Source organism: Salmo salar, chromosome ssa09 (assembly GCF_905237065.1).
Source record: "Salmo salar chromosome ssa09, Ssal_v3.1, whole genome shotgun sequence".
NCBI classification, from domain to species: domain Eukaryota; kingdom Metazoa; phylum Chordata; class Actinopteri; order Salmoniformes; family Salmonidae; genus Salmo; species Salmo salar.
In genome coordinates, this window is record NC_059450.1 from 68,959,724 (window position 1) to 68,974,560 (window position 14,837).

Genomic DNA, 14,837 nt, shown 5'->3' on the forward strand with positions numbered 1-14,837 from the left:
AACCACAGTTGAGTGTGAGAGTGTGCTTTTGTCAGAGTAAACCATTTCCATCAACACCACAGCCATCATTTTCATGTATATTGATTGATTAGGTTGTCTCATGTATCAATGTTCCTAAACTTGACAGCCACTGTGAATGCAGGTTGTCGGTGAATACAAATTCCATCTGTTGGATATCCTAACTATGGCTGGATTCTAATAGGAATTACACTGTGCAGCATAATTTGACTTGCATACCTGTAACACAACTCAGAAAAACAGGAGACAAAGGGCTGTAAGACAGAGGTTTAATCGTAGACACATGAAATGTGGGATGTATACAGAGGGTGCAGGGCAACCGAAGACGAACAGCAGAGGAGCTAAGGATTTTAGAGATGGGGAAAGGGCCGATGAATCGGGGGGAAAGTTTACGGCCCGGGTTAGAGTCATGTGGTCTCCAGCAGCTGACTGGGCGTTCTCGAACCTCAAACATTGATTCACTACAGCCCCCATCTTAATCCATCCGGACTCGTCCAGTCAGTTTGTGGTGGAGGTCAACACCTCGGACGTCGGAGGGGGGGGGCTGTCCTGTCCCAGCGTTCTGCCCAGAACCCTTGCGCTTTTCTCTCCCATCGTCTTACCCCTGCTGAGAGGAACTATGATGTGGGAAATCGAGAACTCCTCGCCATCAAGATGGCATTGGAGGAGTGGAGGCACTGGTTGGAGGGGGCGGAACACCCATTCTTAGTGTGAACTGACCATAACAACCTGCAATATCTCCGCACCGCCAAGCGCCTCAACTCTAGGCAGGCTCGTTGGGCCCTGTTATTCACCCGTTTCAATTTCACTCTATCCTACCGCCCGGAGTCCAAGAACGTGAAGCCTGAAACACTCTGACTTTTGTATAGCCCAGCTGCTACTCCATCTGACCCGAGACCGTCCTCCTTACCTGTCTAGCGGCTGCACTCATCTGGGGTATAGAGAGCCTGGTCCGTAAGGCGCAGCTTACCGGATGTTTTTCCCGAACACTGCCCGTTCCCCGGTCCTGGAATGGGCACGTTCCTCGAGTTACTGACCTGCCATCCAGGCTCCCATCGGACCCTGGCTTTCAACTGACGACGCTTTTGGTGGCCTTCCATGGTTCCTGATGTCTCCGCATTCCCTTATTCTAACGGCCAGTCGGAGCGAGCCAATCAGGACCTGGAGACAGCTCTGTGTTGCCTCGTGTCCGCTAACCCCACCACCTGGAGCCAGCAACTCATGTGGGTGAAATACACCCGTAACACCCTTCCCTGCTGGGTCACTGGTCTCTCGGCCTTCAAGTGTTCCTTAGGATATCAGCCCCCGCTCTTCCCTGAGCAAGAGGAAGAAGTCAGCATACCCTCTGCCCAGATGTTAGTCCGCCGCTATGGCCGTAAATGGAAGAGAGCCCGGGCCGCTCTTCTGAAGACCACATCCAGGTATCGGCGACAGGAGGTTCGCCACCGGACCACTGCTCCCCCCTATTGGCTCGGGGTATGGCTTTCCACTCGGGACCTGCCCCTTCAGGTGGAGTCCCGTAAACTATCCGGAGACATTCTAGCCCTTCCCAGTAGCTTGAGCTCTGGAAGAGGCGAGTTGACCGCCCTTGGTGATTCCCATGGGAACTTGGGTGACATCGGATTCTCTTGGTAAGGTGGGCATCGGGAACTTCCGGGATTCCTCTGAGACAAGGTGGGAGCAGTGGTCGAGCGAGCATGACAGGGAACAGACCTCTTCTTCCCATAGCCGCCCATCGATCCGTAAGATCAAGGCTATGAGAGAGTCGAGGTCCATGGGAAGCTCCCGGGCTGCGAGCTCGTCTTTAACCTCCAACGATAATCCATGAAGGAACATGTCAAAAAGAGATTCCGGGTTCCAGGCACCCTCAGTGGCCAGACTACTGGAGTTTTGACGCACTACGGAAGTTTTGATGCAGTTGGAGTAGCTTCCGAGCAGCCTCTCTCCTGGACAATGGAGAATCGAACACCTTCCTAACCTCCACCATGAACTCCTCCAGACTGAGGCAAATGTTGGATTTTTGCTCCCACACCACTGTCGCCCAGGCAAGAGCCCTCCCTGACTTCAGGGTCATAAGATACGCTATCTTTGAGCAATCCAAGGGAAACGAACAGGGCTGCAGCTCAAAGATGAGGGAGCACTGGGAGAGAAACGCTCGGCAGGTTCCTGGATCTCCAGAGTAGCGCTCCGGAGGAGGTAAGCAGCATTCTCAGGAAGCCGGGATAGGCTGGAAAGAAGTGCTGCTGGTAGCGGGATTACTGAGAGTCTGGGGGGTTACCATGGGGGGTTACCATAGAGGCTTGCTGCCTAGTAAAATATCTGGGGAATTGCTCCGGCAATGCATTGAAAGTGCGGTCGTGGTGTTCTGCCAAGTTGTGGAGTCCTTCCATAAGGTTTTGAAGTAACTCCTCGCATCTTCCAATGGTGGCTCCTTGGGAGGAGACAGCGTTGCGGAGCTGGTCCGAGTCTGCTGGTCAGTCAGGGCCAGTTCGTACTAACACAACTCAGGATATGACCCAGATGCAGACACAGGAGACGGAAGGTTCAATACACAGAGTAGTTTATTAAACCACAGGGCAGATTGAGGTTCGTAACAAGGTCAGAGTCAGATAGGTACAGGACGGCAGGCATTCTTGGGGTTAGGGCAGGCAGAATGGTATGGCAGGCGGGCTCAGGGTCAGGGCAGGCAGAACTGGTCGGAACCGGGAGGACTAGAAAACAGGGACTAGAGAAAACAGGAGTATGGAAAAACAAGGCTTGATGAGACAAGACAAACTGGCAACAGACAAATAGACAAACAGAAAACGCAGGTATAAATACACAGGGGATAATGGGGGGAGATGGGAGATGCCTGGTGGGGGTGGAGACAAGCACAAAGACAGGTAAAACAGATTAGGGTGTGACAACCTGATGTCACTTGTAAGCCAGGAGTTTCAGGCCACTGTGTTAGGGTAAAACTAGGCCTTCAAAGTAAGGCCATATTATATATGTTTAAGCTAATCTCTATATGTGTCTGTGAATGTCTATATAAACTGTTTATACACTGAGTAGACAAAACATTAGGAACACCTGCTCTTTCCATGACATTGACTGACCAGGTGAATCGAGGTGAAAGCTATGATCTCTTATTGGTGTCACTTGGTAAATCCACTTAAATCAGTTTAGATGAAGGAGAGGAGACAGGTTAAATAAGTATTTTTAAGCCTTGAGACAATTGAGACATGAATTGTGCCATTCAGAGTGCATTTGAACGGGGTATGGTAGCTTTGAGTGTGTCAAGAACTGCAATGCTGCTGGGGTTTTCACGCTCAACAGTTTCCCTTGTGTATCAAGAATAGGCCAACACCCAAAGGACATCCAGACAACTTGGCACAACTGTGGGAAGAATTGGAGTCAACATGGGCCAGCATCTCTGTGGGATGCTTCCGACACCTTGTATTGAGTCCATGCCCCAACAAATTGAGGCTGTTCTGAGTGCAAAAAGGTGTGCAACTTAATATTACGAAGGTGTTCCTAAAGTTTTGTACACTCAGTGTATGTAATGTATTGTCATCATTTTTGTGATAATATTCGCCTAGGATCTCACTTGATGAAGGCCACAGGACTGAATATGAACGGATTCAATAACCATGTTTCTGTCACTAAGAAATACAGTCATGGGTTGTACCTTTACATTTCACTCAACACTGGACAATTTGCTGTGAAGCATCTGAACACTTGTCAAACCTGATACTGTAAGCCCCTCTAGAACTGAAGAATATGCTAGAGTAGAGGCAGTGTTCTTAATAAAAACAATTAGCACAGCGATTCATAACGCAACAAAACGATGAGTGGGCCAACACTTCCGGCAGAGAACACAGTAGCATGGTGCCATGCTGCTGTTGGGCCTGTGGCTAAAGGCTGCTGTTCTGTTTGGCTCATGTTGTGCTCCTGTTTGTTTAATTATTAAGACCCTCTTCCTTGCAACCTGGGAGGAGGTACGCTGGCATTTCCCAAGGTGGGAGTTGCCGATAGCAACAGTGTTCCACCCAATTCAGCAAATCCCTATGAAATATAGATATCTGTTGGGTGGGAGGGGCACAGTGGGGTGTTGGGGCAGCAGAGAAAGAGAGAGAGAAAGAGAGAGAGAGAGAGAGAGAGAGGAGCTGAGCAGTTAGAGATATGGAAGTTGTTTGTTCATAGAGTCTGTTTCTATGGGCCTGTCATGAATAAGGTCAAGGGATAACCTCCCACAGTATGATTATGTAGTCGTGTATGACTGTGTTGTCAAGTGTCACAAGATAATGTACATATTCTAACTGATATGAGATACATAATAACATCAGGAGCATGTCAGATATCATCATATTCCATTCACCCAGCTCAGTGTAACAGCGATAGGTTTAGGCTACTACAGGATACTCTAATTTTCCCTATACACATCATGTGGATGCTACAACCTAGCCTATGAATGAAAGTTTACAACGTAGGTGCACAGGTCGAGACAAATTTGAGTAATCAAGGTGACAGACATTGACACATTCAATACCACTGTGCACAGTCTTGCCTGCATCTAGCTGATCTAAGGTGTAATCATTAGTCCAACAGTTGCAAACAAGAGTTTCTATTGGACAAATTCAGGTGTGTTTATCCTCGTTTTGTTCTGTTTGCTTCCGTTTAAGAAACGTTTTTCAACAGAATCGGCGTAATGAACACACCCCTGATCAACCGCAAACACAGTTCACTTTCATAGCAGCCACATACAAACAACATGATCCCTTTATTGTTGTGTTATTCCTTCTCGCATCAAAGGGCTCTCCACTTCTCACCTTTTCCCAAACCTTCGTATCATAAACACTACCCTCTACACACAACCTACATCGTTTTCACTACATTAGCTAATGTTATAGTCAACATAGCTACTAGAACTAGCACGTAAGTAAACCCGCTACAATCATGCAGTTCAGTGTAAAGTCAGCAAGCAGTTTAGCAGTTACACCGGTAAGCCCCGGTGGCAATAAATTGACTTGGAAGAGTTCCAGTGTTGGATAGTGTAACGCCCTGGCCATAGAGAGGGTTTTTTGTTCTCTATTTTTGGTTAGGCCAGGGTGTGACATGGGTGGGCGTTCTAAGTTTCTTTTTCTATGTTGGTGGTTATTTGTTATTGTAGTTTGGTCAAGACGTGGCAGGGGTGTTTGTTTTGTGTTGTCGGGGTTTTTGGGTTGTGTTCTACGTTTTGTATTTCTATGTTCCCTTTTCTAGTTTTTCTATGTGTAGTTTATTGTTTTGACCTTCAATTGGAGGCAGCTGTTCCTCGTTGCCTCTAATTGAAGGTCCTATTTAGTAGGGGTGTTTTTCATGGGGTTTTTGTGGGTAGTTGTTTCTTGTTTAGCTGTGTGCCTGACAAGGCTGTTATCGTCGTTGTTTTTGTATACGTGTGTTTTGTTTCGGTTTTTCCTTCTTTCTGCCTATTAAAAATAAAGATGAGTATACACATTCCCGCTGCGTTTTTGTCTAATCCTTATGACACCCGTGACAGAATCTCCCAGAATGCACTGCGTGGCACATTGATGATGTACGGTGCGACATACACAAGGGCGTTAATACGAATCCAATACAGTTTCCCAACTCCTAATTTCCCTGACCTGATCGTTCCAAAGATCTCTTCCCCATTGTTCCAAGATGGTTGTTACAGTAACAGATCCAGTGTGTGTGTGTTTTTGTTTGATAATGCATCCCATCTCAAGTTGGAGCCTGTCTTATCAGACATTCTGCGGATGCTTTAACACAGTAAATGCCCTGATCCCCCTGACAGGCCAGCTCATAAAAACAGGCCCAATGTGAGGGCTTTAGCCTGTTATGCTTCTCACGTAATGCTACCGCACATTCTGTGGCAGAGACAGAGGCGAGAGGAAACGACGAGGGAGCTGTGAGTCGCACCAGACCTAATCCAGGGAAAAGCTGACTGACAACGCTGTTCTGATTCCACTTTAATTGAAGGCCTTGTTTTATTTATTTAATATTTGTTTTCTTTGTTTCAGATGGGAATAGTGGCTGGGTGACGACTGTAGAAATAGTTATTATGCTGCGTACATCCCCCTCCTGTTGGAACGGCGGCATCGGGCTGGGAGGATTAACAGAGCGAGAGAGAGATTTTAAATTCTGAAAATGTGCTATAAAACCCACTCCAACATTGTGACTTATAAACCTTGAACTTGACTTGAAAATGTGTCATTAGTGTGATTTTGCATGTGATTTACAATATTGTTACAATTCTATGTGATGTACAGTATTGTTACGATGCCACATATCTTCTTACAGGCATACATGAATCCCAAATCAATTGGTGTTTGTGAGGAGGTCTTTTGTCTTCTTATAGAGGAGCTATATTGGCAGGGCAGGTCTGAATTTCAACCTTTAGCCTTGTAACCACAGGACGGATATGTTGTCTGAGACAGACCCTGGATATTCTACTGTCTGTTCACTGTTCCATGTGTCCTTCAACACTTTCCCTATTATTAATATTTCCTCAACATCAAACCGGTCTGTTGGGATATGAGTAGTAAATAATATGGTAGAAGCTTGGTAGGCTATTTGGTTAAAGAAGTAAACCAAAGGCTCACAAAAAGTGATAGTTCAATAACGGTAGAGCATATCAACACATGCCTAATCAGTTGTATTCCTCATCTTGCCGTACACCGTAATGGCAGAATATAATCCACAGTTGTATTTTCACATGACAATAAGACGCGCAGCCGTCTAGCATTGTTAGGCTTTCTGAAAGTCTTTTATTTCTCTGGGAAGATTTCCTCATTCCCTCCTTTTTCGAAGACAATGAATCAGAGCACTCTGGGATTCCAATAAGCCGCAAAGCCTCTGCGAAATGTCAAGATAATGACAGATTCTAATAAACACAGCCGGAAAAGTCAATATGCTGTTTGAGGAACTAAAGGGGAAAAGAAAGGAATCACAACACATTAACATCCAGGTCATTTATTATGCCTATGGCTGGGAAGCACTGGCTACAAATTCATTGGAAACTGAAAATCAAATTTCCAAAACATCTCATATGTGGAGAGGTTCTTTGGCCCTCCATCATTTTCAGTTGATTCCCCCCTCCTTTCTCTTTCTTTCTTTCTTTCTTTCTTTCTTTCTTTCTTTCTTTCTTTCTTTCTTTCTTTCTTTCTTTCTTTCTTTCTTTCTTTCTTTCTTTCTTTCTTTCTTTTTTTTCTCCCTCCCTCCCTCTCTCTCTTGTTATTTTTCCTTTTTCTAATTGCCTTCCAGTCCTGTCGGAAGTATATTAGGACATCATCTGAAGTTCTTCAGCATGTTCATGTATTTATTACTACCGAACTCATCCTTGCTTGAGGGGGATAGGGAGAGCAGGGAAGGGGAGAGAACTATTTAGATGTGTGGGGATTGAGGGGAAGAGGAGGGGTTTGAGGGCAGAGGTTCAGTGTGTCTGTGTGTTTACAGAATGTTTCTATCAAACGAGCCCTGAGATGTTGGACATTTCCCCCTCTGGAGCACCTGTGAGTGAGACGCCATGTTTTTCCACTGCTTCCTGTTACGTCTCTTTTCTCTTTACTCCTTGTTATCTTTAGGTCTCAGCTGAGTGTTCCACTCTTACTGTAAACACACACACATATCGTGTTTGCGCGCGTGCATGTTTGTAGGCATGTGGAGGGTGGAGGGGATCAGACAGTCGGGTGATGGAAGGAGAGCAGAGAGAGCTGGCACAAAGTCAAGAAAAATATGCTCCTGTGCTCTTTTCCCTTTAGTCTCGCTGCACAAATGTACATGTTGATAGAATGATTTCCACAGATAAAATGAATCGATTACATGAATATCAACCATTCATTTAATAAAAGAAAACAGAGAAGTAATGTGTCTCAGTGAGAGACAACAGATTTATCAAGTCAAAACATACAGTATAACTTGGGATTTTATGAATTAAACCTTTCTGTTGTGTCTCCCCATTAGTCTCCCAGACAGACAGTCTCCCAGAGCAGCGGTATTGTGTGAGACTCACCTCGATAAGGAGCCCAAGACCAGACTGATATGGATGTATTCACATCTTGTTATTCTTCAAAATAAATGTGCATCTCTCGCTCTCTCTTTACCTAACACAAGAGGTCAGGAGAAAACAATTGCCCTGGGCTTAGGTTGAACACACACAAGTACACTCACACATACACGCACGCACGCACGCACACACACACACACAAGTACACACACGCATGCACACACACTCAACACGTACACAATCATTTCTCGCTCCTTCTGTCCATATTGAAGCAATAATTGGTGAAGTAGGGATTTGTTGTACTGATTCTATTCCTGATGCTATTATTCACAATTAAAGAGGAGAGTTTTGAATATTTCAATAAGAGTTTAGAGAGTGTGTTCCATGCTATGTGCATGCTAATGCCATGAGGGAGAAATCTGTCTCCACGCTCTCTACTACCAGTCAATAAAGCATGAGTAGACCGAGACAACTGAGACAGGAAGAACCACGAGAGAACATTACAAGGACATTCACTTCGAAAAAACACAGGCCTGGATAAATACTGTAGAGAAATTGAGTGGGTGAAAAATGCAAATATGAGACCATGATGTAGTTGGTATTGTTGCTCAATGGGAAAAATGCAATGTCGTATTTCCGTATTCACCCCACTGTGTCCTGTACATATGCCAAATAAATATTGATTTTGATATCATAATATGGATGGAATATGAGGTGCTAATGTTGCCATCCTATGACTTGATGACCCATAGTCCACCAATATGTCATCAAGATGAGACATTGTTTACTTGACTGCCCACGCTGGCGATTCATTCATTCGTTCTGGTGGGTAGTTGACATCCTATGACTTGATGACCCATAGTCCACCAATATGTCATCAAGATGAGACATTGTTTACTTGACTGCCCACGCTGGCGATTCATTCATTCGTTCTGGTGGGTAGTTGATTAAGGCAGCCTCTCTGATTCAGAGGGGTTGGGTTAAATGCAGAAGACAGATTTCAGTTGAATAAATTCAGTTGGAGAACTGACTAGGTATCCCCCTTTCCCTTTTCCTTTAGTTAACACTAGGTAGGAATCAATGCTCTATATAGACAGTGTCATGTGTGCTCCCTCTCTGGCCTCTAGGCTGCTCGTTTTTTTTCCCGTACTGGTCCCCCGTGGGAATCAAACCCACAACCCTGGCGTTGCAAACACCATGCTCTACCAACTGAGCCACACGGGACACACGCATCAGTGCATTATGACGCTCACCTGGACTCCATCACCCCCTTGATTACCTGCCCTATATATGTCACTCCCTTTGGTTCCTTCCCCAGATGTTATTATTTCTGTGTCATGTCTGTGCGTTATTCGTGTTTTCTTGTTTTGTATTATGTTATGTTTATTTATTAAAACACTCACTCCCTGAACTTGCTTCCCGACTCTCAGCGCACATCATTGCAGAATGATGCCTCACCTAAGGGAAGCATCAGGGAGTGTTTTTTCGGTTGTTTTTCTTTTGGAGGTGATATCGGGTCCGGGTGTCAAAACCGGAGCTACCTGGGAGGTCTCAGCCTGTTTGTCGGATTCCCATGCCTCGGCGGGCTCAACGGGTTTCCATACCTCAGCGGGATCGATAGGCTCCCATGCCTCAGCTGGCTCAACTGGCTCCCATGCTTCAGTTTGGTGATTCAAGTTCCTATGCCTCAGCTGGGTGAACAGGTTCCCGTGCCTCGACCGAGGCAACTGGGGAGGTCTCAGCCGGCTCATCAGGCTCTCACGCCTCAGCCAGTTTGTCAGGTTTCTGCGCCTCAGCGGAGGCGACCAGTCCATTCCTGATCCCCTGGATCGTCCCTGTGGTTGGAGTCCTGCGGCTGGAGCCGAACGCGCCGGGGAGGGGGTACTGTCACGTATGCTCTCTCTCTCCAGCGCTCTAGGTCGCCATGCTCCCGCGCCTCAGCTGGATCGACAGGTTCCCGCACCTTAGCAGAGGTGACCGGTCCGCTCCTGATCCCCAGGATTGTCATCTTGGTCAGCGTCCTGCGGCTGGAGCCGCGCGTCCGGGAGGGGATACTGTCATGTGTGCTCCCTCTCTGGCCTCTAGGTCACCAGGCTGCTCGTTATGGCACACACCTGTCACCATCGTTATGCTCATCAGCGCATTATGACACTCACCTGGACTCCATCACCTCCTTGATTACCTGCCCAAATATGTCACTCCCTTTGGTTCCTTATTATAATCTACAAACAAAATAGACTATCATGTCAACAATCTGCATATCTAGCTTTAGCTAGCAAATGTTAGCTAGATGAAATAAAGACATTGAGCATCTTGTGGGGTTTAAGCAGTATAGCTACATGTTGCTGTCATTAGATTCCTTGAGTAGAAAACAGTCAGAATACATAAGATGTTAGCAAGGTAGCTAAGTAGCCTTTTAGCTAGCCTGAACATTGAACAAAGGTTAGCAGCTACCGTAGCTAGCAGGCTAAAAACGCAACACAACACTTACCTAACGTTACCAGTACATCAGATTTGTGGCCATTTCACCATCACTCTTCCACCATTCAAAATGTATTTCAATGTTTATCCGGTTTATGGATTGGTCATCTTTTCCTCGCTTATTTTTGTCTTTTGGGACGAGCTTAATTCAGATCCAAGAATAGAGAATGATGCTTGTTGGCTTTGTCTGCTCTGTTTGTTTCTGGTGGCTGTAACATTAGGTTGCAAGTGGCTTTCACTTCCTCTCCAGCGCTGGGGCAGCAGGGTCATTCGGGTAGGTGGTATTAGAGCAAAGACACACCTAGCCCAGAAGGCCAGCCCAAGGCGGCTCAGGGCACAATCCCATTGTTTAAGTTCAAAGTGAAAACACTACACAAGAAGTATTTAACCAGGTAGGCCAGTTGAGAACAAGTTCTCATTTACAACTGCGACCTGGCCAAGAACAAGCAAAGCAGTGCGACAAAAACAACAACACAGAGTTACACATAAACAAACGTACAGTCAATAACACAATAGAAGAATCTATGTACAGTGTGTGCAAACGTAGAAGAGTAGGGAGGTAAAACAATAAATAGGCCATAGAGGCTAAATAATTTCAATTTAACATTAACACTGGAGTGACAGATATGCAGATGATGATGTGCAAGTAGAGATACTGGGGTGCAAAAGAATAAGAGGATAAGTAACAATATGGGGATGAGGTAGTTGGGTGTGCTATTTACAGATTGGCTGTGTACAGGTACAGTGATTGGTAAGCTGCTCTGACAGCTGATGCTTAAAGCTAGAGAGGGAGATATAAGACTACAGCTTCAGGGAATTTTGCAATTCGTTCCAGTCATTGTCAGCAGAAAACTGGAAGGAAAGGCGGCCAAAGGAAGTGTTGGCTTTGGGGATGACCAGTGAAATATACCTGCTGGAGCGCGTGCTACAGGTGGGTGTTGCTATGGTGACCAGTGAGCTAAGATAAGGCCTGGAGCCAGTGGGTTTGGCGACGAATATGTAGTGAGAGCCAGCCAACAAAAGCATACAGGTCGCAGTGGTGGGTAGCATATGGGGCGTTGGTGACAAAACGGATGGCACTGTGATAGACTACATCCAGTTTGCTGAGTAGAGTGTTGGAGGCTATTTTGTAAATGACATTGCCGAAGTCAAGGATCCGTAGGATAGTCAGTTTTACGAGGGTATGTTTGGCAGCATGAGTGAAGGAGGCTTTGTTGCGAAATAGGAAGCCGATTCTAGATTTAATTTCGGATTGGAGATGAGAGTCTGGAAGGAGAGTTTACAGTCTAACCAGACACCTAGGTATTTGTAGTTGTCCACATATTCTAAGTCAGAACGGTCCAGAGTAGTGATGCTAGTCGGGCGGGAGGGTGCGGGCAGCAATCGGTTGAAGAGCATGCATTTAGTTTTACTTGCATTTAAAAGCAGTTGGAGGCCACGGAAGGAGTGTTGTATGGCGTTGAAGCTCGTTTGGAGGTTAGTTAGCACAGTGTCCAAAGAAGGGTCGGATGTATACAGAATGGTGTCGTCTGCGTAGAGGTGGATCAGAGAATCACCAGCAGCAAGAGCGACATCATTGATGTATACAGAGAAACGAGTCGGCCCGAGAATTGAACCCTGTGGCACCCCCATAGAGACTGCCAGAGGTCCGGACAACAGGCCCTCCGATTTGACACACTGAACTCTATCTGAGAAGTAGTTGGTGAACCAGGCGAGGCAGTCATTTGAGAAGCCAAAGCTATTGAGTCTGCCGATAAGAATGTGGTGATTGACAGAGTCGAAAGCCTTGGCCAGGTCGATGAAGACGGCTGCACAGTACTGTCTTTTATCAATGGCGGTTATGATATCGTTTAGGACCTTGAGCGTGGCTGTGGTGCACCCATGACCAACTCGGAAACCAGATTGCAGAGTGAAGAAGGTACGGTGGGATTTGAAATGGTCGGTGATCTGTTTGATAACTTGGCTTTCGAAGATTTTAGAAAGGCAGGGCAGGATGGATATACTGTAGGTCTATAACAGTTTGGGTCTAGAGTGTCTCCCCCAGGACCTGCAGATTTCTGCATTACCGGTGTATTTATTGTTGCATAAACAATAATTGGTGTCTCTGCATTGAAATTCCAAATACATGTTGTTGAAAACCCTCCCGCTGTCCTTGGGGTCATTTTGACCCGACACAGTGTTGACCCTCCCGCTGTCCTCGGATCATTTTGACCCGACACTACAGCAGCGAAAACAATCACCTCCATGATATTATGCAACTTGAAATTTGATGACTTATACTAGACTGACCCCAGTTGTACAAAAGTGAATGGGTACATGTTCGTACATGTCCAGACATGTGGAGCAGAGAAAACAATCCCCTCTAGTATATTATTCAACTTGAAATTTGATGACCTGTCCTAGACTGACCCCAGTAGTACAAAAGTGAAATGTTGCCTTTATTCATGTATCCATGTAAGCTGTAGGAAACAACAGATACTAATATTGTCATGGGTACATGTCCGTACATGTCCAGACAAGTCCGTACATGTCCGGACAAGTGGTCTTGTCCAAGGTGCTGAAGCCATGACTGTGCTTTTCACTGCTGAATAGGTTCTAGAACAGATTTTTTCAAATGTCCAGCAAGACTACTCTGATTCTGAAGAGGAAGTGGAGGATGTCTAAGAAGATGAAGATGGAGAGGAATACAACCCATAGCACGATGCATCATCTTCAGAAGAAGAGGAAGAAGAAGAAATCCCTCAAGCTGAAAGAGAGACTTTCCTGTCAAAAAACTGCAAAATCAAATGGTCCTCAGTAGCATATCACAACCAGGGCAGGATGGCAGAGCATAAGGGCCGGGTGATGACCCCAGGACCCACAACATATGCCATTTCCCATGCCCATGACATGGCCTCGACATTCTACCTGTTCATCACACCGGCAATAGAAAAAGCATCCTGGGCATGACAAATCTGGAGGGTTTTCGAAAATATGCTGGAAAGGGATGGATGAGACTGACCTGCATGCCTACATAGGGCTGCTAATCTTAGCAGGTGTATACAGGTCCCGAGGTGAGGCTGCAGCTAGTCTATGGGATGCAGAAAGTGGAAGGGCAATTTTCCGTGCCACCATGCCACTCAAACTCTTTCACACTTACTCAAGACTGCTACGATTTGATGACCATGAGTCAAGACCTGCAAGACCTGTGACAGACAAACTGGCAGCCATAAGAAAGGTCTGGGACAAGAAGGTGGAGCGCCTGCCAGTCCTCTATAACCCAGGGCCTGACGTGACAGTGGATGAGCAACTGGTTCCATTCAGAGGTAGTTATATATATATATATATATATATATATATATATATATATATATATATATATATATATATATATATATATATATACTACTCAAAAAAATAAAGGGAACACTAAAATAACACATCCTAGATCTGAATGAATGAAATAATCTTATTAAATACTTTTTTCTTTACATAGTTGAATGTGGCGAATTTGTGGCGAATTTGCACCAGTGGCGAATTTGCCAATCTTGGTGTTCTCTGGCAAATGCCAAACGTCCTGCACGGTGTTCGGCTGTAAGCACAACCCCCACCTGTGGACGTCCGGCCCTCATACCACCCTCATGGAGTCTGTTTCTGACCATTTGAGCAGACACATGCACATTTGTGGCCTGCTGGAGGTCATTTTGCAGGGCTCTGGCAGTGCTCCTCCTGCTCCTCCTTGCACAAAAGCGGAGGTAGCGGTCCTGCTGCTGGGTTGTTGCCCTCCTACGGCCTCCTCCACGTCTCCTGATGTACTGGCCTGTCTCCTGGTAGCGCCTCCATGCTCTGGACACTACGCTGACAGACACAGCAAACCTTCTTGCCACAGCTCACATTGATGTGCCATCCTGGATGAGCTGCACTACCTGAGCCACTTGTGTGGGTTGTAGACTCCGTCTCATGCTACCACTAGAGTGAAAGCACCGCCAGCATTCAAAAGTGACCAAAACATCAGCCAGGAAGCATAGGAACTGAGAAGTGGTCTGTGGTTACCACCTGCAGAACCACTCCTTTATTGGGGGTGTCTTGCTAATTGCCTATAATATCCACCTGTTGTCTATTCCAATTGCACAACAGCATGTGAAATGTATTGTCAATCAGTGTTGCTTCCTAAGTGGACAGTTTGATTTCACAGAAGTGTGATTGACTTGGAGTTACATTGTGTTGTTTAAGTTTTCCCTTTATTTTTTTGAGCAGTATATAACAAAAGTGATTTTCCACTACTGACTTCTGTGGCTGTTTCTGTGTGACACCGATACTGATAATTACTGATGATGCTAATCTCTTTCCGGCA